The sequence below is a fragment of the Balaenoptera physalus genome (assembly GCF_965194825.1).
Source record: "Balaenoptera physalus genome assembly, chromosome: 7".
Taxonomy (NCBI): domain Eukaryota; kingdom Metazoa; phylum Chordata; class Mammalia; order Artiodactyla; family Balaenopteridae; genus Balaenoptera; species Balaenoptera physalus.
Window position 1 is genome coordinate 51,485,968 of NC_138886.1, and position 14,837 is coordinate 51,500,804.

The following is a 14,837-nucleotide window of genomic DNA, read 5'->3' on the forward strand; positions in this document are numbered from 1 at the left end:
ACATTAATGATGTTAGTGCTTTTCTATGGGAAGATGGAAGAATCTGGGCTCATGAAATTATTCCTTAGATATGCATCTTAACTATCTAGAACCAGTATCCTGTTTTTCTCCATCCTGAATTCCCCCCAGGGTGCACCGTCGGGGCGGCTGAAGTGGCTGATGACTTGATGGCCTGGAAACATGTGTTGTTCACTGGAATAGCAGGCAACATTCTTTGTTTACTGAAATGACAGGCAACATTTTTTTGTCTGCAGCTGGGAGCAAGTCACAAGGGAAGACCCTCCAGCTCTGACTGAGCTAGAAAGAGCCACAGTTTCCCCAAGCACAAAGGTCAATAGTGCAACCAGCCAGGTACCCAGAGACATTGCTAAAAACATCAGCACCAACAGTCTTAGCTCAGGCTGCCATAACAAAAGATCACAGACTGGGTGGCTTGCACAGCAGATATTTATTTTCTCACAGTTCTAGAGTTGGGAAGAACCAGCTGATTGGGTTCTTGGTGAGAGCTCTCTTCCGGGCTTGTAGATAGCAAACTTCTCAATGTGTATTCACATGGCCTTTCCTTGTTTTTGTGCATGCAGAGAGAGAGTGAATGAGTTCTCTCTTCTTTTTCTTGTAAGGCCACTAATCCCATGATTGGTGGGATTAGCCACACCCATGTGACCTCAGCTAACCCTAATTACCTTTCAAAGGCTCCATGTCACATACCATCACACTGTGGGAGTTAGGTCTTCAACCTATGAATTTGGGGTAGGGGGCACAAATATTCAGTCCATGACACCAACCCTGATCACAGGTGTACAAATCTAAAGCTCACTCTCTCCTATTGCCTGAAGCACCTGCCTCTGCAATGAAGCAAGGCACCATATTGGAAAGGAGGGCAGGAAACAATACAAGATTAGCCATTTACCTTAAAACAAAAACAAAAACAAAGCAACTCTTTTAATCTAAAACCTTTTTCCTCTCCAAAGAGACTAAGATACAGTTAATGGTCAGTGTGAAGGAAGTTGATGAGGAAGATTTGGTCAGTTGTAGAAAACAAATAAGCCGCATTTAACTTTGCACACTGAATGTAGTATGATAAATTTTTTACCCCATTATATCGAGGAAAAAAAAAATCACCCATAACTCTATCATGCTAAACATTCATTACATCTTTAAGGTACTTCTTTTCCATTTATTTTGCACGTGAATGATTAAACAGCTGTAATGATATCATTCATATAATTTTATATGGTGCTGTTTGTAAAATTCATCAAAATCACTTTCCATGCTGCTGTGTGGTCCTCCTAATCATCAATGTTAATGAATGCATAAGCTGTTGGTTAAAACCCTTGCAGTTGCAAATAACAGGAAGCCAACTCCAACTAGCGTAAGGAAAAGGAAAATTTAATGAGAAAATACTGGGATTGCTCACTGAACGGCAAGAACCAGGCAGCCCTGAGGACTTAAGTGTTAGGGGCCAGGGGCTTGATGTCACCAGAGTTCTCCGCTGTTCCTTCTCCTTCCAGACTTCTCCACATGATGGGGGCCATGCCACCTGCAAATGTGGGACTCAGTCATACAACTCTCTGCCAGAAAGGGAGGACAAAGTCTTTTCAACAGAAAAATCTCAGGGAAAACCTTTGACCTGGTTTAGATCATGTGTGCATCATGGACCAATCACTGTTATGAAAAAGAAGGGATGCAGGGGCCCTTTCTGAGTTTGATTTTCCACTCCTTTAGTGGGGAGAAGGGAGAAGGTGGAATCTGTTCATAGAAGAAGGGTAATTAATATCTCCAACACATAAATAATTTAAACAGCCTATTGTTTTAACATTTAGATTGTTTCTAATTATTTTCCTGTTTGAAATCAGTCTAGTTAAAATCATTTGCGTGTAGACGCCCTTTTCTTTGGGATTTTTTGCTTGCAAGAGAATGGAATTCATGTGTGCCAGGAGGCTAGACACATAAATACATTTCCATTGGCCACATTTTCCAAGTGGGAAGGAGAGGCTTAAGGTGATTCAGCTACTAAGTGATACTGACTTGAAAGCTTGCGTCCTGATTAAGATCAATGGATCAGTACAAATTGCAAAGGACAATACTTTCTAAAAGTATGCAAGAAAAGCTACTCAGGATAAAACCATATTAGATTTTTGTGATGACTACAGTTGAAGGAAAAGAGAAAAATCCTAATAGTCTTCCATTTCCCGTAGTGTAGCAGCTCTTTTCTTCCTGACCTTTGGCTCTCCCACAAGGAAGTTCATGACGACATTGTTTTCAGAAGCCAATACCATGTCCTCCTGTCTCTACTTGCAAGAAAATAACTGGGCTTCCAGTAAGTATAATTGGTGTTAACAGTGATTTATTATACACCTAGTTCTCCAGATGGCCCTTCATGTAGAAATTATTTTTCCTGAAAACAGAAAAATATGGAATTTCTTCCTGCTCATCAGGTTATAACAGGTCTACAATCCACTCTGTCAAAAACTAGAACCAAAAATTTTGACAGAGTTCCCTTAAGACAGAGAGAAACAGAAAAAAACACATTCCATCTGGTAAATAATTGCTGGGGTTGCATTCCTGTGCATTCAGGCAGGAGCTAACCTCTGTGCAGCATGAGGCCTTGAAAACCTCTTGGCCTAACAGGGCCATGGGAGGTAAGATCTACTTAGATCTATCCCATCCTCAGATTGCAGCCTCTGGGGTGCTGGTGCAGCCTAGACTTTCAGCTCACTCACAATCATGAGCTAGACAGACGTACGATTACTGAGAAAGTTCACTCTTAAGGTTGGACGGACACACAAAGCCAATATTCTACAAGAGTGAAGAGGGATATTTGCCAACATCATTTTAAGGTGACCAGGGTTGCAGAACAAAGTTAAATGTAGTTCTAAGTTACCTGTCATCTTCCTGAAAAACAAGCTGGAAAATGTATCTAAAAGACTATATCAGTCTGGTGATGGAATGCTTGGGAGTGGGAAAAGCATTCAGCAGTAAACAGTGAGCTATCAAAAGGATTTAAAGTAGTTAATTTGTAGCAGGTTAATTTCAGGTGGCTATTCTAGTAATGATTTTTATTCAGGAAGAATTCTGGAAGCATAGGCAGGAGAGCCACATATTAGGGATGTTGTGGGCAAGAAGGTCCAAGAATTTGGGGATCTGGGCTCAGATTAGGGGTCACAGGCTCAAATGCCTTTAGGGATCGGGCTGGTAAATTGTGTGAAATGTTAAAGCATTGGCCTGGCCAAATAACACATATCTGTAGGGTTTAGCCTGTGGGTCAAGAGGACAGGTTGCTACTCCTGAACTAAAAGATCTTTGAGCCTTCTTTGAGTTCTGGGTTTTGTTTTATGTGGAAAGAATGCCCTTTTATCTATTAAGAGCCAAACACTTGTGTTAACCTTTGTGGTAAGAGGAGGCGGGGTTGCCTAGTAGTATAAAACATGGTCTCCAACTTCTAGAACTCAAAAATATTTTAAAACAAGATATGCTCATACAAAGGCAACTAACAGTTCCAGGCAAAATTACATAAAGTCCTATAGCCACTCAGAGGAAGTATTGCTAACTTTCATCTAGATTGGTCCTCAAAGAGGCACAGAATAGCCAAGGCTTGATTTGGGCGTATAAGGATAAACCACATTGAGATAATGGAAAGTAGAGTTGTTAGGTGGTGAGAACAGTACCCCACTACCACCAAAAAAAAAGCCAAAAGGCAACCGGGCTGGGGGTGTAGAAGGGAGGTCCTTGGACCCTAGTAAAAGGCCCCCATTCTGTTCTGAGCCTGGGTCCTGTTCCTCCTCAGCCTCCAGCCTCTCCCTTACTGGGAGCTGAAGGTTTTTCCTGGGGCCCCAGTTCCCCTAGCTGGGCCCCACCACCTGCAGTCAGAGCCCTTAGAGCTCTCCTTCTATTGCCTGTTCCACACCCCAGCCCGACTGCCTGTTTGCAGACTGTCAACAGACTGCTAATCGGCCACCTGTAGGACAGTTCCCCCTGATGCTAAACCAAGGCAAATGAGTTCAGTTTTCAAGTGAAGAGGATAAGTCTAAAATCTTGACAGTCAGAAGTGAGGAGGCAGAAATCCTTCTGAGAATTTAAATTTGTCTTTGAAACTACTTAGTATTTATAGCATGCGCTTGGGGCTGTGTTCATTGCCATCAGTAACTAACAGTGACTAATTGCCCTCAAGGTGCCAAAATCTGTGCTGAGCTCAGTAGATGCACGCTGACACTTGCTCCTCACAACAGCCTCTAAGGTGGGGTCCTTTATTATCCCCTCTTTAGTGACGAGTAGACTGAGCCTCATAGGAGTAAAACAACACGCCCAAAGTCATCCAGTCAGTGAGGGGCACAGATTCCAACCCAAGACTTCTGTCTCCAGAAACTGACTACAACCGTTAACCATTACACAGTACAACTTCCTGTTCCTGTACCAGTGCTGTGGATGTGTCAACACACAGTCCACTGCCAGAGGCAGCTGCTGGCAGCCCACTTCCCAAACAAAGCACCCATTTGATGTGGGAACTTGTATCACCTGCTCTCCAAATCATGCCACCTTGTCACCACATTAGTATCACCTGAGGCACCAAAAAAAAATCCAACCACCTTTGAGGCCTCAGCCACAGCCCCTAGAGATTCAGATTTAATTGGTTTGGGTTTGAATTAGACATTGGTATCCTATAAGATTCCCCCCAGGTGATCCTAATGTGCTGGGAGGGTTGAGAACACAGGCAGTGAATGAGAGTGAGGGCTTGGACCTGATTTCTGTCACCATGGATTAGCTATGGCACCTGGGTGAACCTTAGTTTTCTCACCAGTAAAATGGGGATTACAGAAGTCTGTACTTTATAGGATTGATACAGGATTAGGTCAGATGGAAAAAGTGGTATGAAATGATGGATAGGTCCCTGGTCCTACCCTTAAAAGCCTCATTGATCCAGAATGAGACTGAAGTTTATAGTTTCTCATGCAAACAGAAAAGGTATTCTTCCTGCTTTCCACTCAGACCTGCTGACACCACAGGGTAGAAGAGGGGCCTGGGCAGGCACTTCTGACAACTTGCTAGCTCTTTCCAAGGTGTAAAGGCAAATGCCTTTCAGAGCCAGACAGCTAACCTATAGGTGTGAAGTAACTGGCTTACCGCTGTAAGGAGTGCTGAAATCAGGTGTGAATTGGACCTGCCCCATGAAGGTCATCGAATTCATTAAAACAGCAACACTAACAATATGCTGTTGGCCAAACAGATCCATCTGTGCCCATTTGCAGCTGGTGGGCTGTCAGTTTGCACCCCTAGGGGCTCCCCGCCGCTTCTGTACAGGTGAGCTGCCAGCAGCCACTTCCCCTTCCAAGGGTTTCAAGGACACTGGCCGTGACAGTGAAGGGGACTGCAGACCACAGCCAGACTGGTTAGAAGCAGACAGGCAGCTAGTGGTTAAAAATGCCCGCCTTACCGACAGCCCCTACTCCAAGCCCAGCTCTCCTCCGACTACCTGTGAGGCCTAAATTCACTCCTCTCAGCCAGTTTGCTCACATCTAAATGTGGCTAAAATCATCTTCCCTTTGAGGTCGTTGTGAGGATTAAAAGAACAATGGATGTAGAGCAAGCGCTCAGCTCAGTGCCTCCGCCCTGAGTAAACACTCCGGACCTGTCGGCTTTTGCTTGATTTTGCCGTTCTTCCAACAAAGTAAGAAGAGCCTCAAGCACTATCTGCCCCTGTGCCCTGGAAGATCACTTAAACTAGAGCCATCCAGTTCATTCTAATCCATTACCTCATCCCTCCTTTGGACCTACAGTCACAAGCACTGAGAATGAAGTCTGAAAGAGATAGTGAGAGGTGAGATAAAGGGTATAAAATGACAAAAAAAAAAAAGTGGAGGGTTTGTTTCTGGTTGTTCCCAGGGAGCATGGGGCAGGTGGCTCACCGAGCGGGGCACAGAGAAGTGACACAGGACTCCTCCCACATCTCCGGCTTGCAATGGGCCCCCGTGACTGCTGGGCAGCACCCACGCTTGGTCAACATGGCAGGAAATGATGGATGTGTTTGAGCCTCGAGAGAAGGACTTTCTGGGTTTAACTGGGGACATCTCTCATTTCCAAGAATGAGAATCTAGCATGTGTGGTTCACCCCACCTTGGCATTTGCCATGGAAAAGCCAAGAAAAACAAAAGTTAGGCCTCACAAGACAGGCATGTATCTGTGGTTTGGCTCATGACAGGCCCAAGTTTGAGTTCAGAGAGGCCCTGAAAGCATGGACTGCTCCTAGATCAGCTTTGGTCCTTGGGCCTTAGGGAACAAAAGCCATTAACCCAGTTTTCAACTGGGAAACCATTCTCTCCGTACTCTCAGTCCCTGTGCTTTGGATGAAACTGGCTTTATCCCTATCTCCAGGGCGTGGGTGTGGTATTAGGGCAGGCCACCCTGAGCATCGCATTCCTCTGACCTGGTGATAGGTTCAGAAATGGGCATGTGACCCTATCAGAGCCAGAGAGATACCAGGAAAATCTGTTTATATTAATATTGACTTTACTGAAGTATAACTTACATACCATAAAATTCGCCCTTTGAAGAGTATAATTCAATGATTTTTAGTAAATTTACAGAGTAACCATCGCAACAATCAGGTTTTAGAACATTTCCATAATCCCCAAAATAGCTCATGCCCATTTGCAATCATAAGGAGACTTCATCTGAGGAGTTGGTAGAGGTTCCCACGTTCCTTTGGGCTGGACCTGTTTGCAGTAATGATGACCAGAACCTGGAGCTACAAGGTGCCGTCACAAAGAACCTGAGAATAAAGCAATCACTGCAGAAGGGAGAACTAAGGGATGGTGAGAAACTGGGTCCCGAGGTCACTGGTTGAAACTGATCAAGCCAAACATGAAGCCAGTCCTTCTCCTGGACTTTTCAGTCACATGAGCCAACAAGTTCCCTTTTGTCTTAAGCCGATTTGACTTGGGGTTTTCTATCTTTTGCAATGGGAAGACTCAACTGACTCCAAAAATTATTGACCAGACTCTAATGACTAAAGTTGAAACCTTTATTAAGTGGATATTCAGATAGGAATGCCCACCTTCAGATCTGTTGTAATTCTAGAATTGTTTTACCTATGACCAAAGAGCCATTTTGCAAATGAAGATTCAGGCCTGCAACAGTAAATTGCTTAACCAGGATACATACCAGAACCTGAACAAGTCCTTGACTCTGTGTAACCCTGAATTTGATCCTGTCTTTCTTCCTCAAATCATCACCATCATCATCATCATCACATTACCTTTTGTAAGATGTTTAACATGTATTCTAAGTATTGTGCAACTAATAAGTCACTTAATCTTCACAGGTACCCTATGGGTAGGTACTATTATTATTCCCATCGTATAGATGAGGAAACTGAGGTCTAAAGAGGTTAAATAACTTGTTCAAGGCCATACAGCTTGTGAGTGAGTAGCAGAAGCAGGATTTGAATGCAGCCACACTGGTGACAGAAGCCATGCTCTTAACCAGTGCACTATACTGTCTCTTGTAAATCAAAATGAACCTAACATCAGCTTTTAATCAGAGTTACATTGGTTTTTCATGCAGAGGCACTGCCTTTTTTTAACTTATATTTTATTTGTTATAAAAATAAAATGCAAACAAAGCACCCACATTTTTTCCGTATTTTATATGCCGTTCAACTATATAAAACAATTTTTATCCACCTGATTTCAAGGAGCCATAAATTTTGTGATTCTTACAACTTTGTTCTGTGCTTCTCAATACATATTGCAAATAAGGATTAATTGTGGCAAAAGTCTTATTCTGAGGTCTTCTTGTGATGAAAAACTAAGTGCTCTGTTTTATTAATTTTAGTTGGTATTTAATGATATAGTAATTGATATTTGGTATCGTAATTTAACATGAAATATTACATTTCATATCAGTCAACTAACAAAAAAGTGAAAGACTTGGAATTTAACAGCCCACTTCTAGAAACAAAATACACTCATGAAAAGTGACATAAACCTGTCTTCTCTGTTTTCGTGAAACCACACAAAACATGTAAAGTACTTCAAAAGCTCTGAAATGCTATATAAATGTAACATACTATATTCTTTAACATTTTCACACACATTATCTCAGTTGATCCTTACCTAACCCATGTGATCAGACAAGGATTATTGGTGAATAGGTGTTGTTTTTAACGCAGTGCCATGGAAGGCTTTTATTTTTATGTAGGAGAGTGAATTTATTTTTATGTAGGAGAGTGCCAGGATAAAGGTGGTCTTTTAGAGAATTCAGCCAGTAGATGCATATAGGAAGGTTGGGAGGAAGGGTGGGGATTGAAGGCGTGAAGAGCAGTTTAGGAGGCTGCTATTGCAAAAGCCTCAGATGCATAGGGGGTCTGTACCAGTACTTGAGACTGATTTGGATCCCAGGGGCAACAGAACTTTGTTCCAAGTTTTAATACCATTGTTAAAATCAGTGAGTCATCAATAGGGCACTGGAGAGCATAAAGGGAGTGGTAGGTAACTGGGAAACAGTGGTATGCGTGTGCTGGAGGGTGGGAGTGAGGATTGGAGGAACTGATGGTGGAACCTGGGCAAGTCTGATCAGTCTCCAAATGATGGAGGTGGGTTAGAGTCAGGCTTCTAAACCCTCAGCTAGTGATCCCTCACTGCAAAAGGCAGCCTGGTACCAACATGAGGCTTGGGGCACAGATGTCAGTAGTTTTATTTTTCTAATTCTTGTGGAATTTGCATTTTACTCCCTAATAAAGGGTGTGCCTGCCTTGGGGATTCATGCAAATTTGACAAGAAATCAACATCTTCCCCATCAAACCTAGGCCCCACTTTCCTAAGCTCTCATCTCCAGGTTTCTTCTTCTGTGGCCCAACATGATTTCATAGTCATCTTATAAGGAAATGGTCCAGTGTGGCCACTAACTCCCTATGAACTCAGTACTAAACTAGTCATTCTGTTCCACGAACCCCTACAAATATGGGGGCACTCGCGGGCACAGTTCCTGGGTAACTTGTGTGCATTTTGGTTGAGGTTTTTTTCTGCCGTCACTGGTCTGCGCTCACACTGTCCAATGTGGTGGGGATGTGGAGCCTGAGAGGAGAGGAGGGCAGTGCTCCTGTGGAGAGAGAGGCTTTGGAGCAGGCAAGGAGGTTAGTGCCTCACCGGTAACAGCAGGCTTCTTCCGCCTTTGCTGCCCATTCGTGCTGGAAGAGGAAGAAATGAAACAAGCTCAAGTTGTCATTCACCCTCAGATTATTTTATTCTTACTTGGAGAGAGAAAAATCTGCATTTGAGCCCTGTTTCTGGCCACTTATGGGTTGTTTGAACTTGGATATGTGAACAGTTATGATAACATCTTTCCTGTTTCATTCCCAGGATTATTGGGAGGATGCATAAGTCAATGCATATGAAAAATGCTGCACACAGTGTCCAGTGAAGCACCAATAAGGACAGCCACTTTCAGTTGGGGTCAGGATTCTCTATTACTGCTGTCTGTTGACATCTATCATCTTGGTGTTATGGTTTCAAGTGAGAGCCTCAAGCAGTATTAAGTGTATTATTTTAAGGATGATGTAGCTTCTGGGACCATATTTTGCTTTTTGAAGACTGTAATTTTAGGGATAACAGAATACTGAAAAGGGAGTATTCTGGAAAATTGAGGACATATGGGCAGCAGAGAGATATTTTTTAAAAAGTACTAGACTGGGAGTTAGGAGACTTGATCCCTAGTCCCTCCTCTGTCAGTGATCTTGAACCGCTGTGGCACCATTCTGGGCCTCTGTTCCCCTAATCTATAAAATGAAGGTGCTTGACCCATTGTTTCCTAACTGGGATGAGTTGTGGAGTCACCTGGGAAGATCCCCAAAGGTAGAGCTTTTGGATTTTGTTTTGTTTCTTGCTGTGTTTCCAAAACTTAAAAATGTCATTGGCACAGGGTAGGTACTCGATCAATACATTTTTATTGAACAAATAAAACTTTTTGAAAATTCACAGGCCTGGGTCCACTCTAGAATCCTTGCAGTATGGGGTAGAACCTGTGTATATATATTGAAAAAGCCCTCCAGATCATTTTGTCAAGCACTCCTGGCTAAGAACCACAAAACTCAACAATCCCTAAGGTTCCTTCCACATAGTTGCCGGATTTAGCAAATAAAAATACAAGACATCCAGTTACATTTGAATTTCAGATAAGCATGAAAAAAATTTTAGTGCAAGTATACGCCCTGCAATATTTGGTTGTTACAACTTAGGCTTATGGTTAGGGCAAGAGAGTGGCACCTTGAAACTGGCCCAGATTTGGAAATCAGGCAGATAATCTTGGTCTGAGTCTTTGCCCTGATTGTGCGATCTTAACAAATTGCTTAACTTCACTGGGCTTTATAACTATAGTATCTCTTCTGTAGAGTTGCTGCAAGTGTTAGAGATCATATAGGCATGATGGCTGGCACTTGGCAAGTATCTAATAAAGTTTAGCTGTTATTACTATAGTTGATAGGTTTGGTTGGTTTGAAGAAACAAAACTCAGTATCAATGAGACCTTTATTGAATATACTGTCAACTAGTAAATAGGCATTCTGAAATGACCAAGATTATAGTTAATAGTTCTAAGACTTCCTTGGTGGTGCAGTGATTAAGAATCCACCTGCCAATGCAGGGGATACAGGTTCAATCCCTGGTCCAGGAAGATGCCACATGCCCCGGAGCTAGTAAGCCCTTGCGCCACAACTACTGAGCCTGCGCCCTAGAGCCCACGAGCCACAACTACTGAGCTCACGTGCCACAACTTCTGAGCCCGTGCGCTGCAACTACTGAAGTCTGCCCGCCTAGAGCCCGTGCTCTGCAACAAGAGAAGCCACCGCAATGAGAAGCCCACGCAACTCAACGAAGAGTAGCCCCCGCTCGCCACAACTAGAGAAAGCCCGTGCACAGCAATGAAGACCCAACACAGCCAAAATAAATAAATTATTTAATTAATTAAAAAAATCATTCATTCAACTAATACTGAACTAAAAAAAATATAGTTCTAGGTAGACCTGGGAAAACTTAGAATGAATGCTGACCTTCTATCAAACAATACCTCTATGTCTGGGGGAACAAAACATACTAAAAAGTAATAGATTATCCAGAATAAATAAAGGAAGGAAGTTCTTTCATTTCATTCATTATGAAATGTCATTTGCTTAGCTGACTTTTTCTAACGTCAAAGGTAAATATTTGCTCAGGTTTTATAGGGTCACTAGACAGAGGGATAGGTTATTGGGTAGTGGAAATACTTCAGTCCTAACCTAGTTTATCTGTCTTCTAGGTTAAAAGCATCTTCTGTTTCTAGAACTTTTTTGTTTCCAGAAACTTCTAACATATCTCCTCTGGTTAAAAAATAAACACACATGGCAATAAATGTAAAATGTCCATTCAAAGAAAGCAGTTTTCTCTAGAAACATCTATTTGGACAAAATCTGTAGATAATTTCAAAATTAAATTAAGAGGTATGGCTGGAAAGTAAATTGACTGTTACATTTTCAACTGAGCTACTCTGATATCAACTACACACTTTAATCCTGCCAATTGTTATTTCATCGTTTATCCGACACATATTTATGATTGAGCATATGCTAGGTACCAGATACTGTTGTGCTAGGAATCCTCACTGAACAAAGCAGGGGTCAGTGAACATAATAGACCCCAATCCTTGCCTTTGAGGAGCTTGTGTTCTGGGATCGGGAGAGAAATATAAGCTTGCTCCATAAGTGAATTCTGTAGGCTGTAGATGGTGATAAGTGCTATAGGAAAAGGAGAACGGGCAGGAAGATGGGACTAAGTGATGGGGGTGGAGTGGCAATTTAAACAGCATGGTAACAGAGGGCCTCTCTGGGAAGGCGACATTTGAGGAAAGGAGGTGATGGCAGGAGCCACGCTGCTCCAGGGATGAAAAGAGGAACGTCAGGCACAGAGGACCTGAAGGGGGAGCATGCCTGGAGTGCCCCAAGAATGGGCGAGGAGGCCAGTGTGGCTGGAGTGGAGAGAGGGAAAAGGGGAGGAGGAGGGGAGAAGACTAAGTAACTATTATCGTCTTAATCATGATTAAGGGCTCCATGGACCCAACTTCCAATGCTGAGTCTTAGTTTATTTACTCTGTGACTGCAGGGAAATCCTAAGCCAGTTACCTGGAGTGATGGTTCTTGTAAAGCATGGGTAGGTTAGGATTTATTTCACAAAACTGTGACTGGAGAAAATCAGTATAACTTGGTGGTGATGTATGTGCTTTAACTGATAGATCTGAGTTTATATTCTGGTTTCCTTACTTGCTAGATGTGTGCCCTAGGGCAAGTTACTTAACATCTCTGTGCTTCAAGTTCCATCTGTGCAAAATGAGGCAACTAAAAGTGCCTACTTTTGAGTTGTGAGGGTTATAGGAGAGGGTCCACATAAAATGCTTAGCACAGCGCTTGGCACATAAAATGTACTAGATAAATATCATTATTATTTCTCGAAAAGTATAATTAGGAGGATTAGGCATTTCAAAATATCTATTTCAGTGTACATTTGAAATGTATATTTAATAACTAAAACATGCTCTTGCACAAAAATGTCTTATTATTGTTATGGATAGTTGTGACAGCCAGCCTCCAAGATGATCCCCAATGATCCCTGTCTCTGAGTATTTACACCCTTGTATCGTCCCCTCTCACATTGTACCAGGGTTGGTCTATGGGACCAAAGAATATGGCAGAAATGATGGCATGCCACTTTTGAGAATAGGTTATAAAACACATTGCAGCTGTGATCTTGATCATTCTCTCTCTTTCTCTCTCTCTCTCAATCATCACTTTTTCTGGGGAACCAGCTGCCATGTCATGAGTAGCACTGTGGAGGGGCCCCCTATGGAGAGGTACCCCCTATGAGGTCCACATGACAAGGAACTGAGGCCTTCTGCCAACAACCATAAGAGTCAGACCTTTCTTGGAAGTGGACCCACCAGCCCTGGTCAAACCTTTAGATGACAAAAGCTCTCACTGGCATTTTGGCTCTTAACTTCATGAGATACCCTGAGTCAGAACCATCCAGCTAAGCAGATCCCAGATTACTGACCCTCAGAAACTCTGTGAGATGATAAGCTTTTATAGTCTCAAGCTTCTAAGTTTTGGGGTAATTTGTTTATGCAGCAACAAATAACTAACACTCTGTGTGTGTGTGTGTATATTCAACAGTTAATTAAAATTTATATACATATGTATATGTTTTAATTAACTTTTGAAAATATAGAATATATTGGATCTAATCCAATTTCTATCATTTTTCTATCACCTTTGGTCTTTAAAGATCACCATTGATCCTTGGTAGTTTATAAGCATTTATTCATTTATTTTTTACATACTTGTTATCAGTGTATGCACTCCTTTTTGTATTTGATTTTCCCCCTTAGAATCATTTCACATGTACCAACAGATTGCAACATTCTTAGCATTTTTACTGGCTATATAGCATTCCTCCCTGTGGCTTTGTCACATCATCTCAAACATTCCCTATTGCAGGACATTTGAGTTACTTTCAGTTTTTAAAATAATAACAAAATAATAGCTGGCACAATAAAAATAGTGCCAATTAGCTGGGCAATGTACTGAGAGTTAAACAGACTAAGTCCCTGCTCTTAGATACATAAAAGACAACACAGAGGGAGCAAGCCCTCCTAAGGTATACACAGACTACAAGCAGATATTGGACACAAACGTTGGCTAAATAAGTGAGCTGCCCTTTAGCCGGGCCTACGATGGTGAGTACAAAGGAGCTGAGCCAACCTGTTTGTGAAGATAATAATAATAATAGTTTTCTAGAATTCGGTGTGTTTCCTGCTGAAATATGGGAATGACAGTAGACAATAAAACTTTTGCTCCAAGTCTCAAAGCAGAGTTTCAGAGAGGGTAGCCCTGAACGAAAGCCACTGTCCCCAGACTCTGTGTGTCTGTCTCCTCCCATTTCACCGTTCTCCTCCCCTCCTTTGGCTGTGCTTTGTCAGGGTCTACAATTGTGACTGGAAGAAAGAAGTTGACTAAGCCCTTCTTTGCTGAAATCCAGCACGACGATATATGTACCAAGTCTCCTTTCGAACATAGCATTCATTAAAAGGCTCTTATGTAACCAGATCCTGTTAGAGAGGAGCCATCATTTCAACTTGGTTGGTTCTGGTGCTCAAGCTCTGACTTTACCCACGTTCCTTACAGGGTTTTGAGGACCACCAGGTAAGCAAGCCATCTGTAACATTTAAAAAATAATTTGTGATTGAAGGGAGCTACACTTAACATATCCAGAAACATTAGACATGACTAATTCTAAAGCCTCATCAGGCTCACGCCCATCAGCTAGATTGATGGGCATGGACCTGATGAGGTTGTTTTTTTTTTTTCCTGATGCGGTTTTAGGTGCAGCCCTGCCAGTGGCAGGGAGGGGGAATTAACACTTCTCTAAAGACAAGACTGAGGTTGTGTTGACATCAGCGTTCCTTATTAAGTTTCAGCTGTGATCATCCTCAACTGAATGTGGGGCAGCCTCCTTCCTTTCCCCTCGTCCCCACTCAGCGCCTCTACCACCCATGGAAGACTCCCCTCCCTGTCAGCTTCACTAAGAGAAACTTTGTTTTTACCTTCCGTTAAAAGTTTGTCTGATGAAAAGGCTCCGAGGCTCAAAAGACAGCTCAGTTGTTTGAAAACTCCTGGGTTAGAGAATGGTGCTATGAGGTCAAGGTCAAAAGGTCACTGGGTCGGGGTTTCCTTGCCAAAGGAGAAAAAGCTTCAGTGACAATGACTCAGCTCAAAGTTATCGCTAACATGGTTGAAAAAGCAAAACAAAACAAAGTAATGC